The sequence below is a fragment of the Engraulis encrasicolus genome, chromosome 12 (assembly GCF_034702125.1).
Source record: "Engraulis encrasicolus isolate BLACKSEA-1 chromosome 12, IST_EnEncr_1.0, whole genome shotgun sequence".
Classification (NCBI taxonomy): Eukaryota; Metazoa; Chordata; class Actinopteri; order Clupeiformes; family Engraulidae; genus Engraulis; species Engraulis encrasicolus.
The window spans coordinates 2099474-2118761 of NC_085868.1; the positions used below are offsets into that span (position 1 = coordinate 2099474).

General features: G+C 41.5%; 2 long non-coding RNA genes across 3 annotated transcripts; both read left to right on the forward strand.

Annotated features, from left to right (window-relative positions):
* Window positions 1-628: 628 nt before the first annotated feature.
* LOC134459963 (uncharacterized) lies at window positions 629-5966 on the forward strand. Of its 2 annotated transcripts, XR_010036921.1 has the most exons (5): window positions 629-904; window positions 4668-4736; window positions 5103-5147; window positions 5680-5734; window positions 5920-5966. It is a non-coding gene; the product is annotated as an uncharacterized LOC134459963 (long non-coding RNA). The 2 variants fall into 2 exon arrangements; XR_010036920.1 differs by lacking the exon at window positions 629-904 and having other exon boundaries at window positions 4616-4736.
* A 1583-nt stretch (window positions 5967-7549) lies between these two features.
* Window positions 7550-9861, forward strand: LOC134459966 (uncharacterized). Its single transcript, XR_010036922.1, has 3 exons — window positions 7550-7581; window positions 8914-8936; window positions 9486-9861. It is a non-coding gene; the product is annotated as an uncharacterized LOC134459966 (long non-coding RNA).
* The last annotated feature ends 9427 nt before the right edge of the window (window positions 9862-19288 follow it).

Sequence of the window (19288 nt, forward strand, 5' to 3'; positions counted from 1 at the left end):
CATTCCCGAAAACAGTGACAACCATCCCCAACTGACAGTTTAACTCTTTTGGAGACTAGCTCCCACATGGATTGCACCAGCGATGAAAAAATGTAACAAAATGCCTGGTAGCTTACTCTTTATACTTTCAAGTGGCAATACTGATTTTGATTTCAGCCCTTAGTGCAATGAGACAAAGGAAAACACAACACTTATCAAAATGTTCATTTTCATGTGAAAAACACATTATATTGTCTCACCTCAATGTTATGTTTTTACCTCCTACCTACCTGTGACACTAATTGTTACAAATATTTCTGTGTCAACGGTTTTGATCAGCACCCTTCAGAGGCTGAGATATTTTCAAGTGTGACAACCATAATTTGTGACAACCAACCCCATTCTCACCTAATAGCACACAGAATTTAACAAAGGAGATTGAGAGAATGATGAATTAATCTGGAAATTATTGCAGGTCGGATGAAAAGCAATTTACCTACCTGCTTTAAAACCTTCCACATGTGCAGTGCCATCTCCCTCTCTTCATGTTTATTATTTATCAATGCCTAGCCTGGCTCTCACTAGATAAATGTGGTCCCCCCTGTAGGCCTTAGGGGTTGCTGTGGCTAACACACACACAAAAAAATACTGGGTTATTTTTTTACCCAAATACTGGTTTATGACAATTTTACTACTTATTGGGTTTTTTATACCCACACTGGGTAATTTGATAGAAACGTGCTGGGTTATATGTTTACCCAATTATTGGTGTGTGGTCGTTTGACCATATACTGGGTTATGCTAACCATTGATGAGTTATTATACCCAATCACTGGGTTTATCATAACATTTGAAATCAGAGCCAGCCAACGGACTTTTTCCTGGAAGTCAACTGAACTGAGGAAACATTCAACAACAAGGAAAGGTTTGTAATGAATTAAACTAATATGTGTGCTGTTTAAGTAGTAAACTTGATATATGGGTAGGGTTGCCAACTGTCAATGAAAAAAATACGGGACACTTCATCGTGCCGGGGGTCTGGGGGTCGTCCCCCAGAAAATTTTGCATTTCTTAGATGTAATTTCCTGCATTCTAACGTCCCGTGTCCCGTTTCAGTTCAATACGGAACCCGTACTTTTATCTCTAAATACAGGACGATTCCGTATTTCAAGGGACGGTTGGCAACCCTATATAACGGTAAAAATGGACAAGGTGCCACCATTTAGACAGTGTTTCTCAGGTTATCACAAGATTTTAACCACCACGGTAAGTGATTAGCACGTTCAAACACGCTACGTTGACCTAAGAGGTAGCGTCAGATATTATTCGATTACCTTCCTATCCTAGTTACATGTAGCCTAATTGCAGTAAACATCTGACTTCTCTTTTTCATTTATAAAACACGGTGGAAACGGTGGCCGAGCTGTGGGCGAGGCTAGCAGCAGCTTTCAAGCTTACAAAAAACTAGCTAGAATACAGTATCAGCAAGCTAGCTCTAGTTAGATATGAGTCTAGCTAGCATGCTCTAACTGTAGCAATTGAAGCAGAAAGTGAAGTATTTTATTCTTAACATCCCCTGTCGTTGTGCTGTACTTGTTAGATTTGTTTGCAGCCCGTGTCTGAATGAGAGACAACTAGGGGTGTCGGGTGATGGGACATTAATACTATAACTAAACCGAAGCCTTTCATTTTGACGTTCGTAATAACATTCTGCTGCAACTTGACATTGTTTAGCGATTACGTGCAGCTGGCTGTCAGTTAGTTGCAGATAGCTTGGTTTAGTGCTGGTAGGAAACGCCAAACTTAGTGAGCTCACGGGGAGAGTGCCTCCGCAGTAAATTCTACAACTTGTCAACAGGGGCGGTTTTAGGAAATCTGAGGCCCTGGGCAAAGAAATATTTTGAGGCCCCCTTTAAATTATTAATAAATAATCGATGGTGTATAAATGCAGGCAGTGGTGTAACAACGGAAACATGGGCCCAAAAGCAAGATTATCTAGGTGGTCCCCATCGAGCTGCGGCCAAGGGCCCCGAAAGCTTAAATTGCCACCGCATGACAAATCGATGCATAATTGTCGATTGACGATGGGGCCCCTGACTGGACGGGGCCCCGGGCAATTGCCCGACCTTGCCCAATGATAGAACCGCCCCTGCTTGTCAAGGCACTTTGTAAAATGATTTCCCCTCGCGGCTTGTCTGCTCCTCTAGTCCGGCGACGTCTAGTGGGCTACCTCTAGCCGGTGAGTGGCACTGGCTAATCGTTTGTGGCTAGAGCGTAGGCAATTATTTTATCAAGGGCATCCTGATGTATGCTCTGCTCACTGGAGCTTTACGGGTGTTTTCTTGTTGCTGCGCTGCTCTGTCACCCGGCCGCCTGTGCGTCTGGGGTCGAGTTTGGGATGGGATAGAACTATGTGACGTCGGTCTGGACCATCCCAGCATAGCCTACTGAGGCTATCCCTCTGAATATGTGCAGTGGCGTTTTCAGAAGAAAATGACCACAGGGGCCTGAGAGGGGCCCACATGTTTTGAGGGGGGCCCATGTACCTTATATTCTTCGACCTTACTTTACTTACCTGACCACCGTGCGCTCTCTCTCACACGCACACGCGCGCGCAGGCGCGCGCACACACACGTACAAATAACGTGTTAGATCACACGCAGCACCTGGAACTAAACCAGACCCGGCGGCAGCAAAGAAATATGAAGGGGGCGATTCATTAATGCGAGGGGGTGGTAATGGAGGGGCTCGTGTATTAGGCCACTGTCGTGTATTTGGCCGTTGTCAGACCCTGTCAATAATGATGGAAGTAATTCTTACTACTATTGGAATGATTTCAGCGGCGAGACACTCACGCATGCACACCCTGAACCCCAAATGTAGGCTACTTCTACACACCTAGGCTAGACACCATAAACACACCTACACACCTAAACACACACTTTCACTGTTATTTCACCTCGATCATAGTGCAAAACAGAAGCAAAGGCACAGACGGAAAAAACGTTTGTGTCTCCAAAATGTGTGTGGTAGATATTTGGGTAGCCTACTTCGTTACACATAACGTTATCAGTCGTTCCCATTCTAAGCATTCAGTTGCACGTTGCGTTTCAAATGCGAAACATTAAGATTAACATTAAATCCACAAATCGTGGATTAACAGAACGATTTCCAAGCATCCGGTGACTCTTCCATCACATATAAGACAGGCTACAGATATTTGTTTTTTGATGGACGCGTCAGTGGCTGTTGTCCACACAGGCTAGTCACACACACGCGCGCGCACATACACCCTCACACACACACATAGCCTGAACGAAAGCCGATTGCTGGCTGTCAAAACACACGCATGCACGCTGCCAGAGTAGCTCAGTGGTATCCTTCACCAAAATCCATCCACGATCCTTCTACAGTAGGCCTACTACTAAAGATAAGAGCTGTCAAAATAACTCTGAAGTGGTGAATGCATTCACACAGGTTACTCAAGCATCACGCGACTCTAAATGTGCACTCCATTGTATTGTTGTTTTGACATGTTTGCATTTAAATAGTCTACTGATTACAGCAACATTTCACACTATCATAGCGTAACAAACCAAGAAAAAGAGCTGAACCTGCTTCAGCGAAACTACTTCTCCACAGGAAAAACACCCCAAGTTGACATGCCACAGCCGGCTAATAAATAACCAAACGGCCTACCTTAAACACTGTCTTGATCGCAGGACTTCTCGTTCTCGCAAGTATTCCACTTTAATCCAAACGGTTTACACACTCAGTACTGCTAGCAATGGGGATCTGCATTGCTAATTCATCTCGTGTATGGTAAAACATTTTCTTCCGTTTCTTCAGACATTAGTAATGTCACTCACTACCCACATCCAAAATATGTCGCTAATTATATTATCTCAGCTATAAGGAGATAAAACAAATCAATGTTATATCAAACCCCACTACGACTGAAAAAACAACTATTAGCAAAAATCTGGCAGCAGTAAGCAGCTTTTTTTGTATGAGGGAACCTTGGCAGTAAACTGGATGACGTACCCCAGGCTACGGTGTGCTTTAGGGGACAAACATAAGAGGTAGCCGCTTCAGACTTGAGCAAGTTCATAATTAGACCTATTATTACCTCAGCCGCGTTGTAGTCCAACAAGTCCTGCGTGTGGTGGTCTCACAAAGGTTTAAAAACTAGTTCTACCTCAGGTCTGCAGGTCCATCGGCTTGTTGCAGAAGGAAGAGCAGGCAACGCCTGAGTGCTTCCAGCAGGAGCAGTAGCACCAGCTCAGTCGCGCCTGGGGACAACGCAATGTGGAAGCCCCCCTAGCAAACACATGAAATGTAACTAGGACCCAATTTTGTACCCCCTCTGTTCCTGTGTCCGGGACAACTGACCCTCCTAATCACTTCCTGTGTGTGTTGCGCTTGGAATCAGTCAATGCACGTACGTTGCAAACTCGTTCTGCTCTTCGCGCCAGCCATTAGAAATTATTTTTTTATAGGCGGCTGCTCGGCACAGGGGCCCTAGGGGGGGCACGTTCCACTTCTACAGGGGCCCAGGCCCACCCTGGCCCCTGTGTAAAAACGCCCATGAATATGTGTGTCTCGTTATTGCTTGTGCATGCTTTACTATGCTTTATGCTTCACCCGAACAGTTTTGAGTATGCACTAACTGTATTATTAATCACCAGGTTAACCAGAGACCGCACTGGCGTCCGGATCCTTTGTAAGCTGATCACGTTATGTCCGTCTGTGCTAAGGTATGTGCAAACATTGTATATTGTAGCATTATTCACCAGACGCTTCAGAGGATGCCATAAATGCAATTGTTTTGAATTAGGCCTCTTTTAAAGCCACGTCAGTCACTCACTAACAGTTCCAGCACGAGACTTACTGCATTATGTTTCATAGGGGAATAATTGTCCACATTGTCAGAAGCCCGAACAAATTAACTGCAGATAACTAGTTCTAATGCAGATATGCAATGGTCACCTCTCCACATCAACACTGACACTTTCAACTGGCTAAAGATATTTGTTTCTGTGTGATTTGATATAGATATGCTGCCAAACCAAGGCATTGCTTGGAAAGAAATTATTTCTTATGTGTTGCCTTTTTTGTCCTAGACTGGAAGTGACTGAAAGACAACACAGATGCATTCTTTCAGCAAGGTTAGTATTGCTGCTTCTCAATATGTGTAGCCTGCCATTATTGTAGCCATACCCCATAAAGCCAAAACAATGATCACATGCATGCATTTATTATGATTGTAGATTGGAACTTAACACCTCAATCTCTAGCTTCTTGCTATACATGGGTTCTGAGTGTTTATCAATATGATGTTATGAAGAGGGGCAAGACACTGGCAGCCAACCACGTGAGCTAAGTTTTTGACCGACAGCGCTTTCCAACAATCAGAGGTTGAGTTGTGCACAGTTAGCTTTGCGCAGTCAGGTTATAAACACATTTTAGAACCCATGTATAAAGAAGAGATTAAAGCACCAGCACAGTTGGGATACTGTATGATATTGATAAAGCATTTGCTTAGCCTTCAGACCCATGTAATTAATGCCTGTTTCCTTTATAGAACAGGAAGTAACATTCAGTAATACCTTGAGCAACACTTGCTAACTCTCTCTCTCTCTCTCTCTCTCTCTCTCTCTCTCTCTCTCTCTCTCTCTCTCTCATGTACTTATTTCTAAGGTGACCAAAATCTGTTTCACTCTGCAGCACTTGTCCTGGAGGTTTTGTAGACAGAGTGAGTATCTGGATACTTCAATATACAGCCATGGAAAAAGACAATATTTCTTTAGAAATTTGGAGAAAATGTATTTGCCAGTTTATAGAATGAAATAGCAATGTTTGTTTTACTCAAACACACACCTATCTATGACGAGGTGCTGCTTGGAAATTATTTCTAATGTGTTGCCTTTTTTGTCCTAGACTGGAAGTGACTGAAAGAAAACGGAGACTCATTCTTTCAGCAAGGTTAGTATTGCTGCTTCTCAATATGTGTTGCCTGCCATTAATGTAGCCATACCCGATAACAGGGCTCTACAGTGCGAGCATTTTGCTCGCATATGCCCCTAAAATAAATGATTGTGCGAACGAAATAATAGAAAGGGCGCACGTGTGCGAGTAGATATTTCAACCCTTTCAATCGTATTTTGCTCCTAAAATAAATACACCCCATAGAGAAACGCAGGAACATGTGAACGAGAGAAGGCGCAAAAGACAGCGTGCGCACCGCGCACAGAGACAGAAGCAGACAGACAAACGCTTCCAATGACGGAGAAGAGCTGGAGAGAAACTTCAGCGCTAGAATTGCTAATTCTCCGCTTAGCACAAATGCTAACAAATGCTCAACCTGTTAACTTTGTGAGAAGAAATAGCTTCGGTTTGTACATACACTTATCTTGTTGTAAGTATGTGGCCTGTACTGTTTATGTTACTCCTCCTGAGACGTTGGCAAGGGAGGACACATAGCAGGCTCTCTCTGTGCGCTCACTTGCTCAACTGGCATCATCATCACGTCACGTCATGTGAAGTCAGTATTTTGTTGGACAGTCTCGGGGTGTAGCCTAGGGCACGTTTTTGATGTGCAAGCCTTCAATATTGTCAAATTGTTATTTAGAGGAAATGTATTTGGTCATCCACTCTTTTTGTTTCATTTCTAAAATGCAAGTATAGAACGATATTATATTTTCAAAGGGTAATGTTGAGATTACTGAGTTGCTGTTACTGTGGTAAATGCAATTTGAAAAAAAGTGTAACCCATGGGTAGGCTGATCATAGCCTCATAGGCTACATAGCATACCCATATGCGAGTCATTGTATTTTCAGGACAGAAGTGTAATTGCCTCTCTGGTCTCTCTTGTAAAAAAGCTGCCCCCTGACCAATTTCATCCCAGCACCCTGCCAGATCCTGTTGTGTAGGCCTGAATTGAAACACCAGCTGTGTATAGAAATTAATGTGATAGGTAAATGTGTAATATTTTGTTTAGTCCTTTTACTGGGGGGAATTTGAAAAAGTGGCCCGAAGTGATTTTAATTGTAGGCCTACCCCTCTAGAATGTGTATTTGTGTGTGGAAAGAGTATAATCTCTGTATCTGTGTGTTAATAATGAAGCTGCGTCACAAAAACTCACTGTGCTCCTAAATTTGTATCTGTGCCCCAAAAATGTTTCACTTAGGGGCACAGGTGCTACTAATTAAAAAGCTAAGCGTAGAGCCCTGCCCCATAAAGCCAAAATAATGATCACATGCATGTATTTATTAGGAATGTAGATTGGAACTTAACAGAACACCTCCATCTCTAACTTCTTGCTATTAAGAAAATATTAAAGCACCAGCACAGTTGGGATACTGCATGATATTGATAAAGCATTTGCTTAGCCTTCAGGCCCATGTAATTAATGTCCGTTTCCTTTATAGAGCAGAAAGTAACATTCAGCAATACCTTGAGCAACACTCGCTAACTCTCTCTCTCTCTCTCTCTCTCTCTCTCTCTCTCTCTCTCTCTCTCTCTCTCATATTTCCTTATTTCTAAGGTGACCAAAATCTGTTTTGCTCTGCAGCACTTGTCCCGGAGGCTTTGTAGACAGAGTGAGTATCTGGATACTTCAATATACAGCCGTGGAAAAAATGACAATATTTTCTTTAGAAATTTGGAGAAAATGTATTTGCCAGTTCATAGAATGAAATAGCAATGTTTGTTTTACTCAAACACACACCTATCTATGACCGAGGTGTTCCTGCACGGTTCACTTTCCTCAGGCCGCGAACCGGCCACCTCATCAACGCATCTGGTTTGGCAATGGGAGGCACAATACAAGACTGCTGAGCTAAAGGACCGGTCAGCTACCCCACAGTTACCGCACTGTATTGAGGCTTTGGGAGAGAGGTTTTTACTAACGTTCCTGTAACGGAGGCTAACTAGCACAGAGTTGGCGTGGAACGTTGGTAAACCTCCCTCCGATAGCCTCATACAGTCTCGTGCCGTTGGGCCGAGAGACTAGTCTCTTGGCCCAGCGGTATCGTACTGTGTCTCCCATTGCCGAACCGTTGTAGTTGACTAGGATGCAGGTTCGATCCCCGAGGGGGGTGAACAGGTGCAAGATGACCTCCGTCACAGTGGTGCCGTGACCCGGATGGGAGTGAGGTTTAAGGGGGAGAGTGTAACGGAGGCTAACTAGCACAGAGTTGGCGTGGAACATTGGTAAATCTCCCTCTGATAGCCTCATACAGTCTCGTGCCGTTGGGCCGAGAGACTAGTCTCTTGGCCCAGCGGTATCGTACTGTGTCTCCCACTGCCGAACCGTTGTAGTTGACGAGGGTGCAGGTTCGATCCCCGAGGGGGGTGAACAGGTGCAAGATGACCTCCGTCACATTCCACCTCACACTTTGATAGTTGGCCTCCTTTACATATACATAGTAAAATCAGAAAAACTGAACATTTTCAAGTGGTCTCAGATTTTTTCCACATATGTGTATACTATTTATTTACATGACTATGAATTAGTCATATTCTTTTAACATACAAGTATAGGGTCGGGGAAAAAGGTTTATTTCGTTCAGTGATAATCTCCCACATATGTTCATGAAAGGTTAATTTTTAGTTCATTAACTTGAATTGAAAACACAGTTCAGGGACACCAATAATCTCCATGTTTCTGGCAGTCATGGGTAAGTAATGGGGGGGATGAATAACAGCTATACTCCTCCATCTGCCTCCTGCCCGAACATGGTCCAAAAAAGAGGGTGTGCTTGGACATCTCAAGTTCATGTGCTGGATCAAAAACTTCAAAATTAACATAAATAACAAAGGTCTGAGCAGTGACGGACACTTGCATGTCAACAAGCATCTTTTATGAAAGATTCATCTAATGTATTTCAACATGAGTAATTTGTTTTTCTTACTTTTTTCTATGGTTGTAGGTGACTGAACGAAAACCTAAATGGTAAGCCTCTGTTTCTCTTTTGAATATGTGTACCATTCATGTTTCCTTAAAAAGCCAAAAGACAGTAGGTCTACAAGTTACTATATATTTTGTACAAAGGAAAAAGAATCTGGTGCCACACGGATGTCTATTTTCTGTTATTTATATTTTCAGTGCAGTAAGACTAACGTCTCGCCATGTGTCTTCAGAGGACGAAGACGCATGTCGAAACGTTAGTCTTACTGCACTGAAAAAATAAATAACAGAAAATAGAAATCCGTGTGGCACCAGATTCTTTTTCCTTTGTACTTATTATTTAGTCCTGCTCTGGTTGCACCGGAGTGTTAATTTAGAAGCACAGAGTGCGTATCTCCTTTGTTTTTACTACATATTTTGTCAGATTGGGTTGAACTGGAAACGTCATTTACATGTTTGTATTTTACACATTGCATGAATATTGGATTCACAACTCTTTTGAGTTTTATAGCTACCTGTGTCCTGCAATGTCTTCAGATTATAGCTTTTAATGTGTAACTGAATGCTACGTTGCCTGTCTTTCTTTTCATTCAGAGAAATAGGAACAACATGTTTAGAAGATGAAGTGTGGAAGCCTCGGCAGCTTCAGTATGCTGTGTACCTCATCTTGAACTCTTTCACATGGTGATTCCTACACATAATTGCACACTGTATGTGTTTAGCTATCCTATCTTACAAAGACTTATGCCAACACTGTATCTGCCTTTCCTCAATACAATATAAAAAGTGCTGCATAGACCATTTAGAGAAGCAATGTCTCGTGACTTTTACTGTATGTTTATTTTTGAGCAAGTGTCATTTGTTTTGTAAAATATCTTTGCAGATTTTCTTTTCATGCCTGGACACTTTTTTTAATTTCAAATATTGCTTTGAATTGATGCAAATTGAAGAACGTGAATCCCTGGTAATAAAGGAAGGTTGACCAGAAAATCATTTCTCTCTCCATTGATTCATTATGCTTTGATGTGTTTTCGTATAATGTCATTGAATTATCACATACTGTATGTTAACATGTATACAATAATGTATACAAATTATTTAAAACATTAATAGTGATCAGATTGGTTCTATTTGAGCAATGGTCAGCAGTGAGTATTTAAAATGGTCAAATGTGTTGCATATTGTTAAAGTGATATGTAACCATTTCTGGAAATAGGCAGATTTTTACACATCCCCTTGAGTAATTGAGCCTTACTTTTCTCCTGTTCTTTCAGCCATTTCCTGAGTTTGGCAATGCAACTTCTACCTCCAAGCAGGCAATTATCATTGACCAGTGGCATTCACTAGCCGCTGGCTGGTCCCATAAGATTCAATGATAGTTGCTTGCTTGGAACTCGACGATTGCCAATCAAAGGAAACAACTGAAAGAATTGGAGAAAAGTAAAAGGCAATTCCCAAATAACCCAGTTTCCACCCATGTTTAACCCAGTATTAAACCAGTTACTGAGTAACTATTGCACAGCACACATACTGGGTTATTTTTACCCATTGGATTGGGTTAGTATTTTAACCCAGTGAAATGGGTTAACTCAGCAACCCAGTGCAGGGTATTTCTGACCATATGGCAGGGTTAATTTTACCCATTACTGGGCATGTTGTATTGACCCAATGCTGGGTTAAAAATACTAACCCAATCCACTGGGTAAAAATAACCCAATATGTGTGCTGTTCAATAGTTACTCAGTGACTGGGTATTAGAATACCCAATTTGGGTTATTTTTAACCCAGTATTTTTTAGTGTGCACCTGGCCATATCCTGTTAGAGTCCGTCCTGGGTCATTTCTCTCTCTCCCACCGGCTTCCTGTCTGCCCATACACTGTCCTATCTGAATAAAGGCAAAAAAAGGTCTAAATAAATGTTCATTCACTGATTGGGAGTTACATGACATATCAGATGTTTGAATTCAAAGGTTGAACACTACTTTGCTGTCCACATCCACCCATGCAATTCACAGTGCCATTTTCTTTATTTGCCCCTTTTTTATTTGCCTTAACATGTGTTTAAGTCATAGCCCAGCCCAATATAAATATATGTTTTTAATAGTAAATATTTGTCTGCTACTCTATTCCATTAGGGTCACTTGTCTGTGATGTCTGCCACTCTATTCCATTAGGGTCACTTGTCTGTGATGTCATTATGGAGATGGTTCTAAAACCTCACCTGAGTATACAGACACTCATTTAGCAGCAGGACACTGAAGAGTACAGTTGGATTATTGTTTCCTCCTGGACGTTTACACACGCATGTAAGAACCCAAAACGTAATAACTGCCCATAACGTAATAACTGCCCATAACGTAATAATTTGGGCGTAATAAAACCCATAACGTAATAACTTGCCCATAACGTAATAAAAATTCCTTACCCATAACGTAATAACGTTCTGCCCATAACGTAATAAGTTATTACGTTATGGGCAGGTTATTACATTATGGGCCTTACTCTAAAAAAAGCATTGATAATGTAATAACGATGCCCATAACGTAATAACTACCAGTAATGTAATCATTTGGGCCCATTTGAAACATAAAAAAGCCAATAGCGTCAAATAGCAACAATGGTAAATGTGTAGCCAAGTGTTTAAGTTAACATTAGCTAAGGTTGGTTGACAGGTATTGCTAACCATGCTAATAATACTAAATTGTTAACTATCTAAATTTTATTCAGTAAATAAAATGTAACTAGAAGCACTCAGAGAGCGCAGACTTCCGCCAAGGATGCTGCTTGATACATTTGACCATGTTACACCCTAAATCTTTCTGCCTTGTTTTAGTGCTGTTCTCGCAATTCAATTTCTGGTCACTAGGGGGCGTCTAGATGGTGAAGAATCTTTTTTAAAGTCCTGGTTCCGGTTCGTGATCCGGATCACCACCAGAATTTAATCACTTGTTCCTTGGGTCATTACTAATAGCTCCACAAAGTTTCGTCCAAATCACTTGATTCGTTTTTGAGCTATCCTCCTGACAGTATCTTTAAAAAAGTCCTGGTTCCGGTTTGTGATTCGGATCACCCCCAGAATTTAATCACTTCTTCCTTGGGTCATTATCAACAAACCCACAAAGTTTTGTCCAAAAATGTTTAGTTTTTGAGTTATGCTGCTGACAACCAGACAGAAAAACAGACAGACAAACCAACGCGACCGAAAACATTACCTCCTTGGTGGAGGTAATTAGCTAATGTTGTTTTTATGCCCTGATGGAGCAGACATCTAGGGGCTGTGACAATGTAGTTTAATGATGATATTAAACTACCAATTATGGTAATATTGCTTATTGTGTTATGTTAATGTGATATAATTAAATATATATTTTTATATTGTATCTAAACTGAAGCAGGTTAGCTGATATATTTACTATACAAACTATCTTAAAAATGCTAATTATGGTTCAAAATGAAATGATTAACTACGACTCTAGTCTTACTCAACAAAAGTAGGTTAACAAAGATACTAATAAGGTTAATTATTTTAAGATGTTTTATTGGACTGTCTTGTTAGGCTATTTCAGATTTCAACGCTATATGCAGTAGCTCAGAGTAGATGGTTTATGCTAAATATGCTAGCACTCGGCACACACAGCATTTTTAGCATTTTCTGTGGGAATGCAGTCTCGTTATAACTTGGGAAATTCCATGCTGCCTTGTCCAATCGTTCCAATGTGAAAGACCTCATGGAAACACTACTTGTGTGCAGTTTGTACCATTGTACCAAATTAAATGAACTTCTGACAACATCTGAACATCAAATATTATCTTATTGTGATGCATTGTAAAATACATTTTACAATTTATTGGATTTATTTTTTTATTTTATTATTTATTTGAAATAGGCCTATATTTATATCACCGAAATGCGGCGCGTCGGGGATGTAATGGTTTTGCTGCCGCGTCCGCCGCGTCCGCCGCGTAAGGTCTTTCGTGTTAACGCGATAACTTTTGAACGGATGTTTGGATTTGTCCCAGATTTTTTGGGTGAATGCTCTAGGGCAGGTTCATGAACTGATTCGAGTTTGGAGGTCAACACTTTCAAGATGGCTGAATTCAAGATGGCCGAATTTTTGTTTGGCCCATAACTTCTGACTGGGTGTATGGATTTCTCCCAGATTTGGTGTGTTAATGCTCTAGGGTGGGTTCATGAACGTATTCGAGTTTGGAAGCCAACACTTTCAAGATGGCTGAATTCAAGATGGCCGAATTTTTGTTTGGCTCATAACTTCTGACCAGTCGGATGGATTTCTCCCAGATTTGGTGTGTTAATGCTCTAGGGTAGGTTCATGAACTTATTTGAGTTTGCAGGCCAACACTTTCAAGATGGCTGAATTCAAAATGGACGAATTTTTGTTTGGCTCATAACTTCTGACCAGTCGGATGGATTTGTCCCAGATTTGGTGTGTTAATGCTCTAGGGTAGGTTCATGAACTGATTTGAGTTTGGAGGTCAACAGTTTCAAAATGGCGGAATTTTTATTTAGCCCATAACTTCTGACTGGGTGGATTGATTTGCCCGGTACTATCTTATTTTAACAGTTCACCATTTCAGTGAATCTACCATATTATTTAGGTACAGTGTATCAATATTTAATACCATGTTATACTAGTGTAATACCAGTGTAACAATATTAGGGCTGCGTACCGAATTTCGGTCCGGTCCTGGCACCGACCGAAAAGCCACATAGTATCGAATATCAAAACAAAACAAAAAAAAACGGTGCCTTATTTCGATACCTTTTGTGCGTTTCAACAGTCCCTGCTGTGTCAATAGTAAATCTGTGAACCAATAGCCATGTAGTCAGGTGAAATTGTCATTTGTGATTGGCTTCAAAGGACCTGGGTGGGCGGGACGAGCACGAGACATTTCATTCATTCAAAAAGTACTAGCGTTTGTTTACTCGAACAGCTGACAGTCGGTGAGGATATGTTGTAGGCTAACTTAGTTGTAGCTAGTTGCAGTTAGTTGTAGTTGCAGTTGTAGCTAGTTGCAGCCCTGATAGACTTGCTGAGATCTAAAGTGTGGTTAAACTTTGCTCGTGTGACTGGACGCAAATAGAGCCAGATGCTCCATTTGTGATAAAGCTGTCCCTGCGAAAGACGGCAACTTGGCGAAACATTAACGCACCAAATCAAGGCTAAGAGCCGAAAACTGCGCTGAAATTTACAAGCCATGGACGAATGGACATTAAAAATATTATTGTTTGAAATGAATTTGTATTTGTTAGTAAGTGTTTCTTGAACTCTATAGAAGATTAGGCCTATATGCGCTGCTGCCCTGTTTGTCTCTTCAGGCAGTGCCTGGCGCGGGCGCGGCTCAATCAGCAGAGTCCTGTACAGTTGACGTCGAGGCTGTGTTGTGCTGAGGTGTTAATTTTGAAACATGTTCAACAACCCTTTTGTCCAACGAAGACGTGTGTGTTTGTGCAGTCATGATAATAGTGGTAGAACTACCGTCGCGCCAATCTTCCTCTGATGCTGTCGTTTTAAACCTCCTTGAGTGTGCACTCTCCTCTCCACTTGCGCACGGCTACTGTAGTTTTGATAAGAATCAATGTGTGGGCGATCGCTAAGGGGTTTAATAAAGTGCGGAGATTTGAAACTTGTTCCCGCGGAGGGCAACGGCGCTAAAAGACCCACTCGACATCCCTTCCATGCGATGCGTTAAGACAGCGTTAAGATAGCGTCTCCCAGACATCCCAAGTTCCAAAAACGTTTTACAGGGAGCTGCTTATCAACCCCGGACACCCCGACCAACACATTTGCAAATTAGTGTTAGCCTACATTGTTTGTCAGTGCCCTTTCTGTCGTCCAGTCTGTATATAACTGCTTGCTTTTTTTACAGGGCGCCTTACGAAGTGCACGTAATCTAGACTATTTCAAGTAGGCTACCCCACGCATGACGCACGAGTCATTATATTCCTCTTTCCCGCATTGGTAATTGAAAAAACGCGAACTTGCATAGTCTAAATCAGGAATGATCAGGAATAATAAATCAGGAATGCTTTATCTGACTCGCGGGCATCGGAGAGCCACTATCAAATATCAGGGAGACTTATTGGACTTTCATTGGGATGTCTGGTCTTCCCAATCTGCAGGTTATGTATGAGTCAAGCGGTCAGGTGAAGGAGAGCGTGTAGCTACGTGAATTCAAAAGCAAATAATACGCAGAAGCTTCTAGAGAGAGAGAGAGAGAGAGAGAGAGAGAGAGAGAGCGAGAGAGCAACCTGCACCTGGAAGTGTGTATGTGTCTAATGCTCTTTTGCTCTATGATGTTGAGATTACTAAATAATTTACATGGCTGATTTGGGTTTTGGTGGAAAATTAGTAACAACGTGATTATTTGCTGCAATAGGCTATCTAGTAATAATTTGTGAAATAACAATAGCCCTAGCCTAGGTTTGCCTAGAGATTATGACAATAGTAGGCTACATAGCAATTGAAGTAGGCTACTCATTGATTGCTGAGCTAACTGTCATCCAACTGTACTCCTGCCTAATTACTCAACACCTAGGCTACTCAGAAATCATCTTCTATAGGCCTATTTCATTTGAACTGAAGATATACAGTGCCCTCCATAATTATTGGCACCCCTGGTTGAGATGTGTTTTTTAGCTTCCAATTATTTTCTTTTTTTTCTAAATAATATGGGACCTTAATGGAAAAAAAGAGAAAAATCCAACCTTCAATACAAGTGCATTTATTCAGTGGGGAAAAAATCCCACATAAAGAAATAATTATTTGACATCAAATAATGTGTGTCACAATTATTAGCACCCCTGGTGTTAATATTTTGTACAACCCCCTTTTGCCAATAAAACAGCACCTAATCTTCTCCTATAATGTTTCACAAGATGGGAAAAGACAGAAAGAGGGATCTTCAGCCATTCCTCTTTGCAGAATCTCTCTAAATCATCCAGAGACCTGGGTCCTCTCCTCTGTACTCTCCTCTTCAGCTCACCCCACAGGTTCTCAATGGGGTTGAGGTCAGGGGACTGAGATGGCCATGGGAGGAGCTTGATTTTGTGTCTGGTGAACCATTTCTGTGTAGATTTAGCCATATGTTTAGGGTCATTGTCTTGCTGAAAGACCCAGTGACGACCCAGCTTCAGCTTTCGGGCAGAGGGCAACAGATTTTGATTTAAAATGTCCTGGTATTTCAAAGCATTCATGATGCCATGCACCCTAACAAGGTTCCCAGGGCCTTTGGAAGCGAAACAGACCCACAGCATCACTGACCCACCCCCATATTTCACAGTGGGTATGAGGTGCTTTTCAGCATGCGCATCTTTCGTGGTACGCCAGACCCACTTAGAGTGTTTGTTGCCAAAAAGCTCAATCTTGGTCTCATCTGACCAAAGCACACGGTCCCAGTTGAAGCCCCAATACCGCTTGGCGAACTCCAGACGCTTGCGTTTATGATTGTGAGTGAGGAAAGGTTTTCTCCGTGCATGCCTCCCAAACAGCTTGTTGGCGTGTAGACAGCGCCTGATGGTTGATTTGGAGACTTTGTGACCCCAGGATGCTACCATTTGTTGTAATTCTGTAACAGTGAGCTTTGGAGATCTTTTGATTTCTCTTACCATCCTCATCACTGTGCGTGGTGGCAAAATAAACTTGGGTCCTCGTCCAGGCTTGTTTACCACTGTTCCAGTTGTTTTGAACTTCTTAATTATTCCTCTCACAGTGGATATGGGCAGCTGCAGTTGAGTGGCAATCTTCTTGTAGCCTCTGCCTGACCTGTGAAGGTCGACGCACATCTGCCTCACTTGTATGCTGTGTTCCTTTGTCTTTCCCATGTTTAAGAGTGGATAAGAGAAATGGCCTCGGTGTCACGTCATGTTTATACCCCAGGGAAACAGGAAGTGATGAATTACTAATTAAATGTTCCTACATACTCTGGTAAACTTTGTAAACTACTGTAGAAATGACAGAAATGCTTCAATTATATTTATTTCCTGGGAATTGTTAAGGGTGCCAATAATTGTGGAACAGGTGATTTAATGAAAAATAATTATTTTTTAGTCAGGGATTTTTTTATTTTCTTACAATTCATTTGAGTTGAAGGCTACATTTTTCTACAATTTTCAGTGTGACAGTATTCTTCTGCAATAAACACTGAATTTATTTTAAGGCTTTTAACACATCTCAACCAGGGGTGCCAATAATTATGGAGGGCACTGTATATTGAGTAATCTGTAATAACATTCTTTAAGATGACTGAAATGCACTCACCGTATGCACAATACTACTTGTGAAAATTTTGAATTTGGTGATCTTATGGGTTCTTCATAATGAGATTAACTTCAAAACAACAGGTATCGAAAAACGGTATCGAAAAGCACCGGTATCGAAACCAAAGTATCGAAATTGGCACCGTATCGAAAAAAACAAAACGATACCCAGCCCTAAACAATATGCAATACCAGGTACAGTGTAATAACCAATGTACAATATTTAATACCATGTAATACTAGTGTAATACCAGTGTAACAATATACAATACCATGTAATACACACAAAAATACATGATGTAGTACAAAATTGGTACATGGTGTTACACTGGTATTACATGGTATTAAATATTGTTACAATGGTTATTACACTGTACCTAATGTGGTATATTCACTGTAATAGTGAACCATTAAAACAGTGTTACCATTTGCCCCATTTTTTGCTTCATTTTCACAATAGTCATTTGGTTTTAAGCCTATGCACGTCATTATTCTATGTATAGATATTAAATATGTTTCTTTAATATTTTGTATTTATCATATACGTTTATGAAAAGGTGGACGGGAGTGGTAGGAATGATTGGGGACTGGAAGCGTTGCGTTTCGGGGATATACCTTAAGCAGCCGAAGGCGACTGCACAGGCAGTCTAGTTTACATTTGAGATTGAAGTGGATTAAGAGAATAGATTCATTAGAATAGAGGGGGCTGTTTTCCAGCAGGGGCCATTTTACTATTTTGCTTGAAAATAAAAATAGAACACACTGAAAAGAGTCCTCACAGGAAGCACAAGAGTCCTCATAGGAAGCACAAGTCCCTTTTCAGTTTTTGTGGGTATATCAAACAGTTCGGTCCGGTTCGACGTATTCAGACCTAAAGGTCTTGGCCTTAGCTGAAGCTGCCTCCTTGTCTGATGGTGACTCTGCCTATGTCTCTGATGTTGATCCTGCCCCTGTCCCTGATGGTGACCCTGCCTCTGTCCCTGATGGTAACCCTGCCTCTGCCCCTGATGGTGACCCTGCCTCTGTTCCTGATGGTGACCCTGCCTCTACTCCGGATGTTGATCCTGCCTCTGTTCCTGGTGGTGACCCTGCCTCTGTCCCTGATGGCGACCCTGTCTCTGTCTCTGATGTTGATGATGCCTCTGCCCCTGGTGCTGAAAAACCCATGTGTCATGGAGCTCCCTATTAACCTTCAGAGGTTTTACAGAAAAGTATTGGTTTTGTCCTTGAACAAGATATGGCCATGCTTGGGGCATTTAAAGTGATGGTTCGGAGTAGTTTTCTGCCATGGTGCTGAAGCTGCCTCCTTGTCTGATGGTGACTCAGTCTATGTCCCTGATGTTGATCCTGCCTCTGCCCCTGATGGCAAAGCTTTAGCAGGACAGAATCTATTCAGCTTGAGTTGATAATAATAAACTCCAGCACTATTTCCAAACTTCCAAATGCTTAGTTTGGTGAATAGAGACCATATTTGTACTACTGTAGAAGTTTGGTGTCATAACATGTTAATTTTCTGAGGTAGGTTTGGAGATGTATGTGAATGTCCAATAGCACTTAAGCCAAGCTATTCGGAATAGCCATACAATAACTCGCTAACTCTGCTAATGTTCGCCCAAGCCAGAAAACACTTTGGGTGGACTACTGGATGGATGTCACGGTTCAAATGGCTTTAGGGTGAATCTACTCTGAACCACCGCTTTAGTGTCACACCTGATCCGTCAGCTGTGCACCATGTTTAATCAAAAAAAAAAAATATGAGATGCTCTTGTGGAGAGCCTACTTGAAGGTGACTGTGGAGGTGACATATCAATAAGCATCATGAAGCTGTACAAGGCTGCTGGACGCAGCAGCCTTCTCAGCACACGACTGAAAGGCTTATTATGCGAGAACAGCCAATGGATGAAAGCGTGGATACTTCTTAGTCATGTAGGCTACGGAATTTACAAGATCAAGGACATTTACTGGAAAAAGTAACGTCAGTATTACAGTATGTGGATGTTATTCTACCTTATGTTTATGTTGACTATGCATATTTTGTTTGTTTACATTTACATTTTTACATTTAAAAGTTTGAGTCAGAACAAAGCAAGATCACAGCACACTCCAACACTTCAGCCAT